This window comes from Schistocerca piceifrons, chromosome 5 (assembly GCF_021461385.2).
Source record: "Schistocerca piceifrons isolate TAMUIC-IGC-003096 chromosome 5, iqSchPice1.1, whole genome shotgun sequence".
NCBI lineage: Eukaryota > Metazoa > Arthropoda > Insecta > Orthoptera > Acrididae > Schistocerca > Schistocerca piceifrons.
Window position 1 is genome coordinate 523,392,516 of NC_060142.1, and position 17,928 is coordinate 523,410,443.

Here is a 17,928-nt window from a genome sequence, read left to right on the forward strand (position 1 = left end):
AAATAATTTCAAGGCATTTTCTGGGTGGGTTTACGCCTTCAAGGATATATATGGTACTGTGTCACGAAAGATAACGCATGTTACAACAACAAAAAAGCTATATATCTAAACAGCCATAATTACTGCCTGTGAATAATCATCAGAGCTGTTATGGAAGCGGTCGGCAAACAGAATGTTTGCAATGTGGATGAGAGTTGGTTTAATTCAGAAATGACGTCATGTCGAGCTCTTGCGGAAAAAGGAGCAAAAGATGTTGTCAGAGTAGTGCAGTCCGTTTGTAACACGACTCATAGCTACACAATTATGTAAACGATATCTGCAGATAGACACTTGCTGTCACTTCTGTTTATTGTTTAAAAAGAGCCAATCGGATCGTTTGAGATGCGTGCCAAACAAAATTTGTTTCACACGGATAATATTGTAGTACCCAGAATGAGATTTTCACTCTGCAGCGGATTGTGCGCTGATATGAAACTTCCTGGCAGATTAAAACTGTGTGCCGGACCGAGACTCGAACTCGGGACCTTTGCCTTTCTCGGGCAAGTGCTCTACCAACTGAGCTACCCAAGCACGACTCACGCCCCGAGTTCGAGTCTCGGTCCAGCATACAGTTTTAATCTGCCAGGAAGTTTCAATACTGTAGTTGTCACCTCATCTTATGGGAAAGTCAACAAAGAACATTTACAGAAGTGACGAGAAGAGGTGTTTCATAAAATCATCCGAGATGATAATACATCAGCTTTAACAGTATTTTCTGGTCACAAAAGTTTGTTAGTGCATGAAGGACACGCAGTAGAAGACACTGCCGTTTCCGTTTTGACAATACCACCAGACAGCACAAGATACTACCAACCGCTAGACGTATTTGACTTCCGTGTCTTCAAGAGGTTTTTCCGGAGGTTTACCAATTCGGTACGACTTCTGGGTGTCGATGTAGACTTCGGTCAGCGGAACACCATCCTACAATTGCAGTCGCTTCTTCACAGGCAGTTAACAGCAGTGTTCGATCAGTCTTCCAGTACGCGAGGTATCGAAGCTGTTATACCAGTGACCGGCCAGAATACTGTAACATCCAGTGAAATGCTCTCCTCGATGATGAACGAACCTGGGATGTATACAAGCTGCTCAGAAACAGTTTGAGAAGCTTATAAGGGTGTTACATTGGAGGCTGTGCTGAGAAGTAACTGTTAAGAAAACAGTTCATTACGTCACTCTTGCTTCCGAGTTATTTGAGGTCAACCAATCAGAGCATCGCGTGCGCAAATTCAAGCAAACTGCCAGACACAGTGTCGCCAAACTTGTTTTCAGTTTTGTTACCTCAAAACGAAGAAACCAGCCTTTGCACAATACCTTAAATTTCTCACTTACGAAAAATGTACATTTTAATTGGTAATTAGCATTTGAAGAAGCAGTAACTCAGGGACAAACAGATGTCTCTACATCACCGCATTTTGCACGTGCAGTTTCTTGAATTTGCGTGCGCAACGCCCTGATTGGCCAACTTCAAGGCTAAATAACTCGGAAATTAGGCAGTGCATAGAATTTTTTTCTTAACAGTTATTTCTCAGCACAACAGCCTCTGCAGTATCCTTAGAAGTTTTTGAAGTCGTTTCTGACCACCATGTATATTTCACAGTATTTTGGAGAAGCATGTCCTAGATTCAGAAAAATATATTTGTCCACCTATTATTATTGTATGTAGTACTGCCATCCACAATTATTTAATGTTCCATTAAAAAAAGCTACAGTCTTCTAAGGCATACACTTCCTATACTGATTTTGAAATGTAATTTGTTTACAAGGAGTCATTCTGTACAGCAATGGAATCAGATATGTGCAGTAACGCCATGTGTGGTACTCCTTCCAGAAATTAACGATATTGCGTTAGAACTGCAGTCTTCTATGGCATCTACACTCCTCCTGATTTTGAAATGCAGTTCCCAGGGTAATGGAGATGGGCACATAACTTAGATTTCCACATACTTTACATTCAACTATTTAGAAACTACTGGTCGATAGGACATAAATTATAACGTTTCTTCGGGCTTGTTACATAAATGTTTTATACTCGAAAGGAACTCACCCTCAACCAGTTCCACTCTGTAGCAAGAATGTATTTGTTGCACTATCCTGATTGTTGAACAGTAAAACCATAAGACAGAAGATAGGATGGCTAGCTACTAAACAGTGTTGCCAGCACACTCTCACGATTCAGCAGCGATAACTCTGACCAGCAGAATAGCGATATGATATGGAACGAAATCATGCGGACCACATCTTTGACTATCTCCCCAATTTGTGATCGCTCTTATCGAAAACAGGCCAATTTCATATAGAAATCACTCAATTTCATATGTGTATAAAGCACTGAATTTCCCATCACTGATACTGTTGGAGGGATAAAAAAAGTTGAAATTATGATCAATGGTTTCAAATTAGGAAACAGCAGGCAATAATATTTGTTGTAATCGAAGTCAAGTAAAAAAAAAAAAAAATATGCTAGTGATGTTATGAACCGAGCACTTTCCTCCTCTATCAGGGAACTTCTTGTGATTTTATCAACATTCGTGACAATTTGTAATCCATGCGAATCGCTTTTCATTTTATGGAATCATTCCACTTTAGATTATCCAAATATTTTACAATTCCAAATACATATGATTCATAGGGTGCCTGTAGTTGGAGAGAGTGCCTCAGCATTCAGAATCCAAATAAAGAGTAGCTTACAAATCACCCCCCACTAATCTATCGTCACTAACAAAACAATTTGAAGTAAGAGGACTTATAAGGAGAGATCCCCAGCGGTGCGATCGACTTCTTGAAGCTATCTACACAGTGATGTAGGCAGAGATCCCAGGTATCACACATTGCAGCCATTCACAGTAGTGGGCCCTCGTTTGTGAATAATTGACGAAAATAAAAATTCGGAATATTGTGTAACACTCAACAGCTTTAAAAAAAGTTACATTGTATAGTCTGATTGCGTGATGTAACTCACAGGATAACAGGAGGTTTCCGGTTCGAATCTCGTCAGGTGCACGATTTTATTTTTATTTTCAAATCTTTATCGAAATTACTTCGATCATTATTTTTATTCAGTTAATTGGCTTAAATGCAATTTTTAATTTCTATTCCTTTGTCACATCATGTTAATCACCGAATGAACTTTTCATTTGTTTCATTTCTTCTTTATTTCATTATTTTTCCAATCGAAATTTTTGTGAATACGAATGTAATTATATTTATCTATTATAATATTCAATTATTTGAAAATTTCGATCTATCAGTTAAAAAACAAAAGACGAAATAATCCATTTATATCTGTGCAATGGTGTTGAAAACGTATTTTTGTTACCAGATGTGCAGTTTTTTTATTACATGGTAATCGTCATACAAACATTTAAAATATAATCTAAATAAGGACTAAGGACAAAATAACGCAGATGAAAATTAAATGAAAGACTGGTTTATAAGTAAAACAAAATTCAAGCAAAATGAGAAATAGATTGAAAATGAATTGAACGAAAAACAAGGTGATAAAACAAATGAAATTAAATCGAAATTAATGCATAAAATTATTTAAAAACATGAGAACAACGATTTCAGGCGGAGGAAGAATGGTAGGAAGAAAAATGAGAGCAAATGAAGAAATTGACTAAAACTGACTAAATTTATGTGATGAAGAAATGGAATTAAAAAATTACATTTAAACCAGTTAGCTGAATAAAACTAATGATCGAAGTAATTTCGATAACGACGGAAAAACAAAAAATTATTGTGTACCTGATGACATTCGAACCAACAACCTCCTGTATATGTAACTGTTATTCTGTCCATTGCACCTCGCAACTAGACTATGCAATGCAACTTTTTTAAAATGCTATTGAGTGTATCACACAAAATTCCGAATTTTTCTTTCGTTAATTAATCCCAAACGAGGGCCAGTCAAGGTGAATTGCTGCAGTGTGTGATACCTGGGCTCTTAACCTCATGCTGGCGCAGTATGGCTCACGTGTAGTGGAACATGGAGCATTCGTATTGACACCAAGCGTCTCTGCAGTAAGTTACAAACAGCCATGGATCATCTGTCGTAAATCTTGTCAAGACTTTGCAATTCGTTGTCCCACTTCTTCAACCGTGTCAATGGGAAATTCTAGAGGTCATCTGATCTTGAAAGTCGAGGCACACGTCCTGCTCGACCTATCCAACTTGGACCATACATATGATGTCTTGCATCAGAAGCAAGAGTGTAGAAAATTCCCCAGTCATGGCCCATAGGTGAAATTTGAGCCGAATAGGTAAGGACTTAGTCTATTAGTTTCCACTTCAAGTTCATCTGCTCTAACTAGGGCAACATTTCACACTGAAGTCAGTGGCATTATGGTAGCCACACACTAGCACTTATTTCGCAAACGGTTCGTTTGTTGACGCATATTTACTGGAATGTTTTTGCATCGACTATGCGCTACACTTTCACTCTTGTTAGTTTTCTCTGTGAACTATGACGCACGCTGTATATACTCGTAGAAGAGCTGAACTATTGATCACCTTAGAAAATTCGATGTTGTCCTATAGCCTGTTGCCACATGTAACATTTAATGTTACTAACAGGGTACTGTATTACCCTAAGTACTCTACGGGCGAAGTTGAAAGAAAACTGTTTCATCACTGATAGTGATTATGTGTTAAAAAGGGAATCTAATACAAACATTATTAAACACTATTCACAAGTAAAAGAAGAAAGTTTCTGGCAGAAGAGTTAATAAGGCTTGCAGATATCCTGTTCTAAAAACTGTAACGTGATTGCTACTAACAAAGGAAGTGTGTGATCTCTAACGCTCCGAGCTGCATGAAAATGTGTTTAAAATATAAATGGATCATCCCAAAAACAGTATCATGAGCCCTTCGCATGCAGAACTGCGAGCCTTACCACCAGAGCCATTTCAATAATTACCTGTTCAAGATCTAAATAAGGAACTTCGGTAAAGCAAAGAAACAAAAGTCGTTATAAGAGGACCGAAAATACAAATATTTCAATGCCGTGATGTATTAATACAATTACGCTATCTGAACAAGAAACGTTTTCTACTGATTTGATCTTGTTGCAAGCTAGTCAGTCTTCGAAGTGCAGATGTGGTGTTTCAGTGAGATGATCAAAGCAAAGTGCAACAGAACAGTGTCCACAACTGACTAAAACCACTTTTTCACATTCAAGATCACTTCTGCAATCAGGTAGTCTTATATAAAACACAATACTAACTTCATTTTCGACGATGATATTGACATCTCAGTATCATAATCTGCCTTTTGTCAAGGTTATTGTTGATTCGAAGCATGATACTACGTGACTGTAGGCACGAAATTGTTCAATATTGAGGAAATTGGAGTTTTTTATTATTTCGTATGCCTCAGTTGTATTTATATAAAATTTTTGGTGCAATGATTACCGGTTTCGGGCTGACATGCCCATTCTCAAACCACACACATAGTTATTAACTGCAACTAGTCACACAATACGATGTCACAAGGCTCGAATAGCTTCAGTGCAGAAAGTTAAAGTGTGGGCAACAGGTGCTCTCACTGATATTAGCCCATGTGTCTACTGTTGCACCTAACTCACTGGTTGTGTGAGTGTTTTTGGCCCTGTTAATTATTATCGGTGTTTTGTTTCTACACGTTACCAAAAGTCGTCTCTTAGACCGTGACTAGGTGATCATTCAAATCATTTTCTTCGTATAGGTACCGCAGCCGTGAAGTTTTTGAAGGACTAGATCACGGTCAAACCTTATCTGTTGCTGAATTAACAAGTATTTACTTTATTACGTTCCGCACAATTGCCCAATTTAGGCCTTACGGGGCTAGTATCAAGTGCTGTCTCCGAAAGGTAATATATCCGACTATAAACATTCAACATGAATTTCAAAGGTGTTCACTACTGTGTTTAATAAGTATTATATTTAAAACTTGACGACTACACATGTATCTTTCCGCTTTTGGATTTATCATGTCCGTCGCTAAAATCAGATGTATTACGACGTGCTGCTAATACCTATAGGCCACAATACAAATTTGTAGGTTGCCCTACTTAAAATATTTTTTAGGACACACAGGAATTAAAGGATTTAAGTGCCTTTGGGCACTGATTTATATCAGTTGGAAAAGTTGAAAATTAGTGCCAAACTGGGATTCGAACCCAGACCTCCTGATTAGTAGGCAGATCTGCAGATCACTACGCCATCCGGACACATTGATCACCACATCCTCACGGACTATCCGAGCAAGCTTCCCGTCAGAACCAAATTCTCAACTTATACTACAGTGCCCCTGCTTATTAGCCTCATTACTCGCGTCATCTTGTTGATTCCCGTAACAGTTCGAGCTTGATGTGATTCTGTACTGAAGGCATCATTAGCCGTCATCTCCTTAATAATATACACAGGGTATTCGGAAATTCCCGTTAGAAACTTTAGGACTTGTTGAGGGGAGTTCAAATGTTCAAACGTGTGTGAATTTCTAAGGGACGAAACTGCTGAGGTCATCGGTCCCTAGACTTACACACTATTTAAACCAACTTATACTAAGAGCAACACACACACCCATGCCTGGGGGAGGACTCGAACCTCCGGCGGGAGGGGCCGCGCTATCAGTGACATGGCGCCTTTAACCATGCGGCCACTACGCACGGCTTGAGGGAAGTGAGTATATGATATTTTGAATAGAAAGCCATGCCCGGAGGCACACCGTTTTGGTTCTACGACATTTTCAATCAGATGTCTCTCTCATCGACTCCTGTTTGACGAACTGAATTAGGCATGACGCAGTACAATCATTAGGTAACAATTCGAAAGGAAACACAACGAATCATCCGTTAATACTTAAGCACATTTGTTTGTATTAACACCCAAACATTACGTGTTCACATTATCTCAAAACAAAAAAAGAACCCGGCGTACTGTGCGTGCAGAACAGTACGGACGCATTACAACAGCGGCTCGATGTCGCTACAACCATCTATGTTACAAACATTATACTTACGAAGCATGTTGCGATAAACACTCACCATCTCACGAGATGTCTCTTAAATTTCTAGTGCAGTGGACAGAACTCGTGCCAGCATATCTTCCTTTCACTACAGGAGTCTCATAAACTAAACTTTGCAAACGACACCACAAGAAGCAGTCCGCGTCATTCTGCCCGCCCTACTGCATACCAGGACAAGCAACTCTGACACTTTTCTCTTTCCCTCAGCAGACGCCGATGCGTTACACATCAGAGCTGAAACCGTCTTAAAACGGAAACGGTACGTTTCCGGACACGGATTCCTGTTCAAAATATCATATACTTATTCCCTTCTACAAGTCATCCAAGTTTCTAACAGGAATTTCCGAACTATATGTGGTGCCTATTCTTTAAGGGGTGCCTATTCTTAAGATTAGATGGGTAGATCACATAACTAATGAGGAAGTATTGGATAGGATTGGGGAGAAGAGAAGTTTGTGGCACAACTTGACCAGAAGAAGGGATCGGTTGGTAGGACATGTTCTGAGGCATCAAGGGATCACCAATTTAGTATTGGAGGGCAGCGTGGAGGGTAAAAATCATAGGGGGAGACCAAGAGATGAATACACTAAGCAGATTCAGAAGGATGTAGGTTGCAGTAGGTACTGGGAGATGAAGAAGCTTGCACAGGATAGAGTAGCATGGAGAGCTGCATCAAACCAGTCTCAGGACTGAAGACCACAACAACAACAACATTCTTTAAGGACATGTTCGAACAGAACAGACACCACATACACAATTAAGGCGATGACGGCTAGTGATTCCTTCATTGCAGACGCACAGCAAGCTTGAACTCTTACGCGAATCGGCGAGATGCAGCGAGCGATGGTTGTTATGAGCAGGGGCACTACACCAGTAGTGTGAGGTGTATGTTGAGAATTTGGGTCTGACGGGAGGCGTGCTAGGGTATTCCATGTGACTGTGGTGACCACTGTGTCCGGATAGTATAGTGGTCAGCGCATCTGGTAGTAAGCAGGAGAGCCGGGTTTGAATCCCAATCTGGCACAAATTTTCAAGTTGCCTCATCAGTGCCCATGGACAGCTAATTACTGTAATTCCTTTGTGTTCTGATTCGTAACGGCAGCAGGATCAAAATGGCGTCCGTTCTTTTGAACATGTCCGAAAAGTACACCACGTACATAAAATATGTTTGTCTGTTAACAAACCAGACATGAACTTTCTTCAAACTGAGACAGAAGTCCACCGAAAAACATTCAAGGGTAGTAGTATGAACTAAAATAAGAGAAATATATCTTGTAAATATCGGTTATAAAATGCATACTATATGGACTTTATGCCTTGTCCATCTTCGCTACTGTGAAACACATCACTTCTGCTGAACAAGTGCTCACATCTCTGAAGATAAGTATGTTACAGCCCATGTTTACTGGACATTTATTTCTTGTTTTGGACCATTCTACCTGCTCCGAAAATACTGAAAGTAAAGAGGTTGCAGTAGAAGAGATATATTTCACAATATCGTACATGTACAAGTTCTCATAGCTCTTAAATTGTGTATTTTAGAGCCCGTTTTTACTGTCATTTTTTTCTTGTTTTCCTCAGTCAGTTTGTCGATAGGGTTCTGATTTACCCTCTGTCTTTGTGACCTGTTCTTTTGTGGGTAGCACTTGAGAATGAATGTGAGACCATAATTCGTCAATTGTCCGAAATGCAAGGTAGTGCATGACGGTCAAAAGTTTACAAGTGTCTGAATGTCTGTGGAGAAAAGGAACCTGCCTTCCTCAAAGGCTGAAAGCAGAGGAAGCACTCGTCTTGGACTCTTAGATCTGGTACGAAGTCGACATTTTAATTCATTCCAAAGGAGTTCCATTTGGCTTAGGTCATGACTCAGGGCAGGATAATCCATTTGAAGAATGATACTTTCTACAAAATATGGCTTCTCAGACGCTGTTTCATAATAGGGCGTCATGCTAATGCAAACGCACATCGTCTCCGAACTGTTCCTACGGTATACGCAATACACAATGCTGTAAAAATGATTCACCTCATCTTTACTTCTGACTAAGAAATGTGTGGAGGAGCTGCTCGACCACTATAGCCCATTATTTTTAACTCCCTATGCACAGCCACTTTTATACATAGCTAAGGGACCGTAGATCTTAACATGTGACATAAATTTCGACGTGATACGTCTATCCATTCCCGAGAAAAACTGTTTCGAGCAGTGAGCAGCCACGCAACACGGAATAAGAACAGCGGTCATTAAAATATCGCAATCGATAAGAACGGCAGATTGCTACATTTTGTCAGCGACAATCGGATTCGAACACTGCTAGGAATTCTGCTGTCAGTAAATACAGATAATTTTCAACCAGTTTTCGAGCCACCAATGCGAATTGCAACAATTTGATACTTGAAGTAGGGCAAAAGGACCGTAAGTCACAGAGGCACATGAAACTGCACGTTTTTATGGGCCAAACGACTTAGAAATTGAACAGGGCGAGAAGCTGACTGCAGCCTTTCTGTGTAGTACGACGAGTCACGATTTCGCCTCTTTGTAAATTATGCATGGTCTCAGGTGCAAAAAAATGGCTCTGAGCACTATGGGACTTAACTTCTGAGGTCATCAGTCCCCTAGAACTTAGAACTACTTAAACCTAACTAACCTAAGGACATCATACACATCCATGCCCGAGGCAAGATTCGAACCTGCGACCGTAGCGGTCGCGCGGTTCCAGACTGTAGCGCCTAGATCCGCTCGGCCACTACGGCCGCCGTCTCAGGTGCAGCGACGACCTAATGAGGCGTTTAGCCCTCGATGTGTATGGGGTGGGGTTTAGGTCAGAATGGTTCTGTGATATTTTGGCGATGTTTTTCGTACCATCACTTAGGCCCATTCCACATTCTAGGTGAGCAGGTATTGGCTTTCCTTCCACATCTTCATAATGAGTGTACTGTGGAGACTCCGTCTTCCAGGAGGACAACAGTTGGACTCACAGGGCTGCTGCGCTGCTGGAATAAAAGAAATCTGTTTGTAAACGAATGAAAGTTGCATCCCTTCCCGAAATATTTTTTCACAAAGCGCTTTATTGTATACAAGCGAGTGAAAACTGCAGATTTTGTATTCGCATGTTTTTTGGCAACGAAATTGTTCTCAAAAGATTGCTTCCGATATCTCGAAGTTAAGTAAGTCATTGACCGTTTTTCGAAGAACGTGCAGTGAGTTATGAGCATGAATTTCGGCTGCTAATCTGAATAAAATAGAAACTGGCATTCTGAAATAGTAGTCCTTGTTTCCGAAATGCGTTCCCTAACCATCTGTAGCAGCGTTCTGAAATTTTCTGTAGAGACCCGCTCCGAATTTCTGAGATTCATTCCATCCTACATATTTAAGGTCTCAAGTAGATGGTGCCCATCGTCGTCGCTTGCAATCCAGCGTACTTTCGAGGTGTGCTGTTGTTTGTAGGCACAGCACGTTGTGCTTCCCACACAGTTAGAGTGTTGGTGGGTGTTGAACATGGCAGTATAGTTGTCTTGGAGTTTGGGCATTGTGTATATCAGTATTCGTCAAATTGCGGGCCGCGTGCGACCTGCGATTCTAGGCCGTGTTTTATAATAATATGCATTTACCAACTAACAGCCGAATCCAAAACAGGCAACTAACGTGAAGAGCATCTTAAGATTTTAGTTTTCCTGTTTAGCAGCAAAGAAAAATATAGAAACAGGGATGTTTTTAAGATGGGCTTAATTTTATCGGACTTTATAAACGTGACCCTGAGCTAAGCAAAGCTGTCAGCTTACCTCAGAGGCAGAACGGCAAGTAGTGTGGCCATTATGGGGTCAGATGATGTGAGAGGGGGGAATGTTTTTTTGGTTTGTCTTCCACTGCTGAGACCTCAAGGGCATGTGTGTCTCATACCGATCAGCTATTATGGTATAAATTTCAAACGAAGGTAAGATGGATTAGTGAATGCGCATTGCAGAGACAGTCACCTTCAAATGTAGCGAGGGATACGAAATTGAATTTAAGCTGTTGTACTGAAACGGAATGAGTAGAAGAAAAACGACATTCAAAACATTAGTAAGGATTAGTGATGGTGTTTCATAACGCATTTAAATGTAAGTATATTGATGTTATTGATTAAGTGACTATCGGCTCGCACAGGCAACGCGTCGTCGAGCAACTAGCGGTGTCGGAGCTTTGGTTTGGTGGGGTGTTCCTGGTTGTGCTGGCATGAGCCGTTGGTGCCCTGTGCGGGGCGGGGCGGGCTTTGAATTTACTAACTTTGAATTTACTAACTTACAATGAACTATCAAAATGAATACAAATACACATGTGTCAGTACTCCTTCGTTCTGGAAGAAGTTCGCAAATTCACAAATATTTATGAGCACGTGAAAGTGACATTCGTTTAACAGTCTTAAGTTTAATTTCAAAATGTACAAATAAATAATTTGTGATAACGGTAACTTGCACCCACACTGACCGCGCCGCCTTATGTCGGTACGTCAAAGCAAGATGAGCGCTCGCGAGCACTCAGTTTGCCGTAGCTGAATCGCTCCATGCAGAGCTGTTTGTGCCTCCAAGTTCTGCCATTCACCGTTAAATGGCAATGGTATCGTTTTCTCAGCGGCTGCGGGTTTCACTCATCACAGTTCAGCCAGTTTCCACGAAATCTATACCGCTATGTATAGACAAGTCGTAATTTAAAGTTGCCACCACAAAACTCGAAAAGTTCTTGAACGATTTACTTCAGGTTTTTGTATGAGACTCTAATAAACTTTCAGGCGGACATACGTTACACATTTTTTTTAATGTATACGATAAATAAATATATATAGACTATCTAAAGGGGAGACATTTTTAGCAAAAATCTTGGGGTGTTCTAGACCGATTTACTTTAGATTTTTACATTATGTTCTATACACACTGATCAGCCAGAACATTATGACCACCGACCTACTATCGATATAAAGACGTCGAGGAAATAACGGCGTCGCCTGCAGAGGAATGACTGTTACTCAGACACACGCGCGGTGCCTGTAGTATCACTGATCGTGCTTTTCACGTGTACAATGGGGAAGGTGTGCGGTCTGTCTGAGTCAGACCGAGAGCAGATTGTGATGGCCCGAAGGCCAACCGCACGAGTTGTCAGGTGTTCGAGGAGTGCTATGGAGAATTTCTTCAACAAATGCGAAACCTAGGTGAAACTACGTCCAGACATCGAGGGATTGGACGGCCACCTCTCGTTACAGATCGAAGTCGAAGGCTGGGCAGACTGGTAAAACAGGACAGGCAGCGAGCTGTGCCGGAACTAACATCAGACTTTTAATGCCGGGCATAGTACAAGTGTGTCTAAACACACAGTGCACCGAACACTCCAAACGATGGGACTCCGCAGCAGACGACCCATGCATGCTCCAATGTTAACACCACGACATCGACAACTATGACCGAAATAGGCACGTGACCATCAGCACTGGACGTTGGCGCAGTGGCACAGCTTTGTATGGTCTGATAATTCCGATACCTTCGTCATCATGCCCTTGGGAAGGCGCGAATCTGTCGCCTTCCAATGGAGTATCTCGACACATGTACTGTGGGATGGAGACAAGTTTGGCGCGGCTCCGTTACGCTCTGGGGAACATTCACGTGGGCGTCCGTGGCTCCAGTGCAGCTCGTGCAAGGCAAGGACTATAGTAAACTGGTTGCAGACCATCTACACCCCTTCATGACTATCATGTTTCCCGACGACAGTAGCATTTTTCGACAAGATAATGCGCCATGTCACAAGGCCAGGAGCGTGACGGACTGATTCGAGGAACACAGTGGCGACTTCCAATTGATGTGCTGGCCCCACAATTCGACAGATCTGAACCCGATCGAACACACCTGCGATGTGATAGAATGTGGCATCAGAGCTAATCACCGCCCCCCCCCCTCTCCCATCCAAATAAAGAATTCACGGGAGTCATGGACTGTGCGGCTGGTCCCGGCGGAGGTTCGAGTCCTCCCTCGGGCATGGGTGTGTGCGTTTGTCCTTAGGATAATTTAGGTTAAGTAGTGTGTAAGCTTAGGGACTGATGACCTTAGCAGTTAAGTCCCACAAGATTTCACACACATTCAAAAAAATTAAATTTACGGGAATTAGGTGACTTGTGTATGCAGATGTGGTGCCAACTCCCTCCAGCAATGTACGAAGGCCTCATTGCTTCCAGACCATGACGCGTCGTCGCTGTTATCTGTGTCAAAAGTGGACATACCGGCTATTACGTAGGTATCAGACAGAAAATTTGTGACCATAGACGTGACGTAAAGGAAATTTAGTCTATATTTAGGTCACTGTTCAATTCGCGACCATATCGCAGATTGTGTTATTAGGTAGGTGGTCGTAATGTGCTGGTTGCTCAGTGTACATATATCTAAAGAGGAAACAGTGAAACTGTCGAAAAGTACCGGAGCGAATTACTACAAATTTTTGCACTACACTCTTCGGACAGACATAGGCTATATATACACTGAAGCGCCAAAGAAACTGATATAAGCATGAATGTTCAAATACAGAGATATGTAAACAGGCAGAACAAGGCGCTGCGGTCGGCAACGCCTGTATAAGACAACAAGCCTCTGGCGCACTTGTTACATCGGTCACTGCTGCTACAATGACAGGCTATCAAGATTTAACTGAGTTTGAACGTGGTTTTATAGTCCGTGCACGAGCGATGGGATACAGCATATCCGAGGTAGCAATGCAGTGGTGATTTTCCCGTACAACCATTTCACGAGTGCAACTTGAATATCCGGAATCCGGTAAAACATCGAATCTCCGACATCACTGCGGCCGGAAAAAGATCCTGCAAGAACGTGACAAACGATGACTGAAGAGACTCGTTCAACGTGACAGAAGTGCAACCCGTCCGCAGATTTCAGTGCTGGGTCATCAACCAGTGTCAGTGTGCGAACCATTCAACGAAACATCATCGGTATGGGCAATCGAAGCCGAAGGCCCACTCGTGTGCCCTTAAATGACTGCATGATACAAAGCTTTACGCCCTTCCTGGGCCCGTCAACTCAAACATTGGACTGTTGATGACTGGAAACATGTTGCCTTGTCGGACGGGTTCAAATGGCTCTGAGCACCATGGGACTTAACATCTGAGATCATCACTCCCCTAGAACTTATAACTACTTAAACCTAACTGACCTAAGGACATCACACACATGCATGCCCGAGGCAGGATTCGAACCTGCGACCGTAGCGGTCGCGCGGTTCCAGACTGAAGCGCCTAGAACCGCTTGGTCACAGCGGCCGGCTTGTCGGACGGGTCTCCTTCCAAATTTTATGGAGCAGATGGACGGATAAGGTCATGGAGAAAACCTCATGAATGTCAGCAGGGAATTGTTCAAACTGGTGGGGGCTCTGTAATGGTGTGGAGCGTGTGCAGTTGGAGTGATATTGGACCTCTGATACACCTATATACAACTCTGACAGGTGACACGTACATAAGCATCCTGTCTGATCATCCGCATCCATTCATGTCAATTGTGAATTCCTACGGACTTGCACAATTCCTTCTGGACAATGCGACACCCCAGGCGTCCAGAATTGCTACAGAATGGCTCCCAGAACATTCTTCTGAGTTTAAACATTTCCACTGGCTGCCAAACTCCCCAGACATGAACATTGTTGAGCATAGCTGGGATGCCTTGCAACGTGCTGTTCAGAAGAGGTCCCCTCTTCCTCTTAGGAATTTATGGACGGTCCTGCAGGATTCGCGGTGTCAGTTCCCTCCAGCACTACATCAGAGATTAGTGGAGTCCATGACACGTTGTGTTGCGGCACTTCTGCGTGCTCGCGGAGGCCCTACACGATATTAGGCAGGTGTACCAGCTTCTTTGGTTCTTCAGTGTATATATAACTCGTTATTTAAAGTTGTTACCAAAAGTCTCTCTAAAAGTACTTGAGCAGTTGCTCCAAAATTTTAGACGACACTCTAATGATAGTTCGGACGGATGCAGGCTAAACATATAATAGATAAACCTTTATGTAATATACAAAGGGGAAATGTTGTTACCAACAATCGCAGAAAGTTTGTGACAGATTTACTTGCAGCAGTTACGCGATACTCTATTGAACTTTCAGACAGACACAGGCTATACGAGGTGCATTCAAGTTCTAAGGCCTCCGATTTTTTTTCTTCGGACTGGAAAGAGATAGAACATGCGCATTGTTTTAAAATGAGGCGCGTTCATTGTCAATACGTCCCAGAGATGGCAGCACCGTACAGCAGATGGAATTTTACCGCCAGTGGCGAGAATGAGAACTGTTTTAAATACTTAAAATGGCGACGTTTTCCTTACTTGAACAGCGTGCAATCATTCGTTTTCTGAATTTGCGTGGTGTGAAACCAATTGAAATTCATCGACAGTTGAAGGAGACATGTGGTGATGGAGTTATGGATGTGTCGAAAGTGCGTTCGTGGGTGCGACAGTTTAATGAAGGCAGAACATCGTGTGACAACAAACCGAAACAACCTCGGGCTCGCACAAGCCGATCTGACGACATGATCGAGAAAGTGGAGAGAACTGTTTTGGGGGATCGCCGAATGACTGTTGAACAGATCGCCTCTAGAGTTGGCATTTCTGTGGGTTCTGTGCGCACAATCCTGCATGACGACCTGAAAATGCGAAAAGTGTCATCCAGTTGGGTGCCACGAATGCTGACGGACGACCACATGGCTGCCCGTGTGGCATGTTGCCAAGCAGTGTTGATGGGCAACGACAGCATGAATGGGACTTTCTTTTCGTCGGTTGTGACAATGGATGAGACGTGGATGCCATTTTTCAATCCAGAAACAAAGCGCCAGTCAGCTCAATGGAAGCACACAGATTCACCGCCACCAAAAAAATTTCGGGTAACCGCCAGTGCTGAAAAAATGATGGTGTCCATGTTCTGGGACAGCGAGGGCGTAATCCTTACCCATTGCGTTCCAAAGGGCACTACGGTAACAGGTGCATCCTACGAAAATGTTTTGAAGAACAAATTCCTTCCTGCACTGCAACAAAAACGTCCGGGAAGGGCTGCGCGTGTGCTGTTTCACCAAGACAACGCATCCGCACATCGAGCTAACGTTACGCAACAGTTTCTTCGTGATAACAACTTTGAAGTGATTCCTCACGCTCCCTACTCACCTGACCTGGCTCCTAGTGACTTTTGGCTTTTTCCAACAATGAAAGACACTCTCCGTGGCCGCACATTCACCAGCCGTGCTGCTATTGCCTCAGCGATTTTCCAGTGGTCAAAACAGACTCCTAAAGAAGCCTTCGCCGCTGCCATGGAATCATGGCGTCAGCGTTGTGAAAAATGTGTACGTCTGCAGGGCGATTACGTCGAGAAGTAACGCCAGTTTCACCGATTTCCGGTTAGTAGTTAATTAGAAAAAAAATCAGAGGCCTTAGAACTTGAATGCACCTCGTATATTATTTTAATATGTAAATATACTTGTAATATATAAAGGGGAAATATTATTACGAAAAATTTCGAGAAGTTCTTGACTTATTTACTTCGAAATTTTACATGATACTCTAACGAACACTCTAACGGACATACGCTATTTTCTTTTTTAAAATACGTAAATGTATACATGACACATAAAGGAGAAATGTTGTTGAAAAAGTGCACTAAAGTTCTAAACTGATTTACTTTAAACTTTTACACTATACTCTAATAGACATTCGGACGGACGTGGACTACATGTTTTTTAAAGAACAACGTACAGGTTTTCTTTTAAAATCAACTCCGATGAAGAATATCCTGCGCTGTTTTCAGCTGCGAAAACGTGCAGTTCTGCTTCATTTCTCACAGAGAAATGGTTTCTCCCATATATATTCTTTTATCGTCATGTATGTTTTTAAAAAGAGTGTACGCATGGCCGAGCGGTTCTAGGCGCTTCGGTCCGGAACCGCGCGACTGCTACAGTCGCAGGTTCGAATCCTGCCTCGGGCATGGATGTGTGTGATGTCCTTAGGTTAGTTAGGTTTAAGTAGTTCTAAGTTTAGGGGACTGATGACCTGAGATGTTAAGTCCCATAGTGCTCAGAGCAATCTGAACCATTTGAGTGCAATGTCTAATATTGTGTTCTTCCTCGTAGTCGGTTTTCACAGAAAATACAAAAGCTGTGAATATGGCTTATCTGCTTACGATTAGAATAGCAATAGCGGTAAACGAGGCTCGAGTTCAGAGAGAAGGGAACAGGAGGTGGCCAGAGTGGAGGAGGGGAGGAAATGGATAAAGAGACGTGGGAGGAAAGATGGAGAGAAACGGGGCTCTGATACGATCCAGTGAGGGCAGAGTAGATGGAGATGGACTAAGAGAGGGTGAGAGAAGTTGGACAGAGAAAAGGGAGGGGGGGAGAAGGTGATTAGAATCTACATCCAATTTCCAAACATATTTAACAATGCGAGGCGTTGCTGGGTCCACTAGTATTTATATATACACGAACCCTCCTCGTGATCAATCATCTATTAATGAAAACCAGATCAAAATCTCTGCAGTAGTTCCTGAGATTAGCCCTATTACACAGACATAAGCGAGCAGGAAACTCATCTATTAATGAAAACCAGATCAAAATCCCTGCAGTAGTTCCTGAGATTAGCCCGATTACACAGACATAAGCGAGCAGGAAACTTCAATTTATAGGTATACAGTTGTACAGAAGTTCACAAATTCCTCTTTATCGTAAGTGCTTTTCCTGCTGTAATCTGCCTGCTGTTACAAATACTGTGTAAACATAAATGAGTACAGCGCAGCTGTGCAACTGATATTTTCAGTAAATTATTTTCTCAATTCCGACTCTCAAATAAAAATACTGGAGAAGACGATGAAAAATATAGCAGAATTGTTCAGTG

The 17,928-nt window shown here is 42.2% G+C and overlaps 1 non-coding gene across 1 annotated transcript; it reads right to left on the bottom strand.

Moving 5' to 3' along the window:
• Positions 1 to 496: 496 nt before the first annotated feature.
• On the bottom strand, positions 497 to 571 carry Trnas-aga. Its single transcript has one exon. It is a non-coding gene; the product is annotated as a tRNA-Ser (tRNA).
• Positions 572 to 17,928: the final 17,357 nt, after the last annotated feature.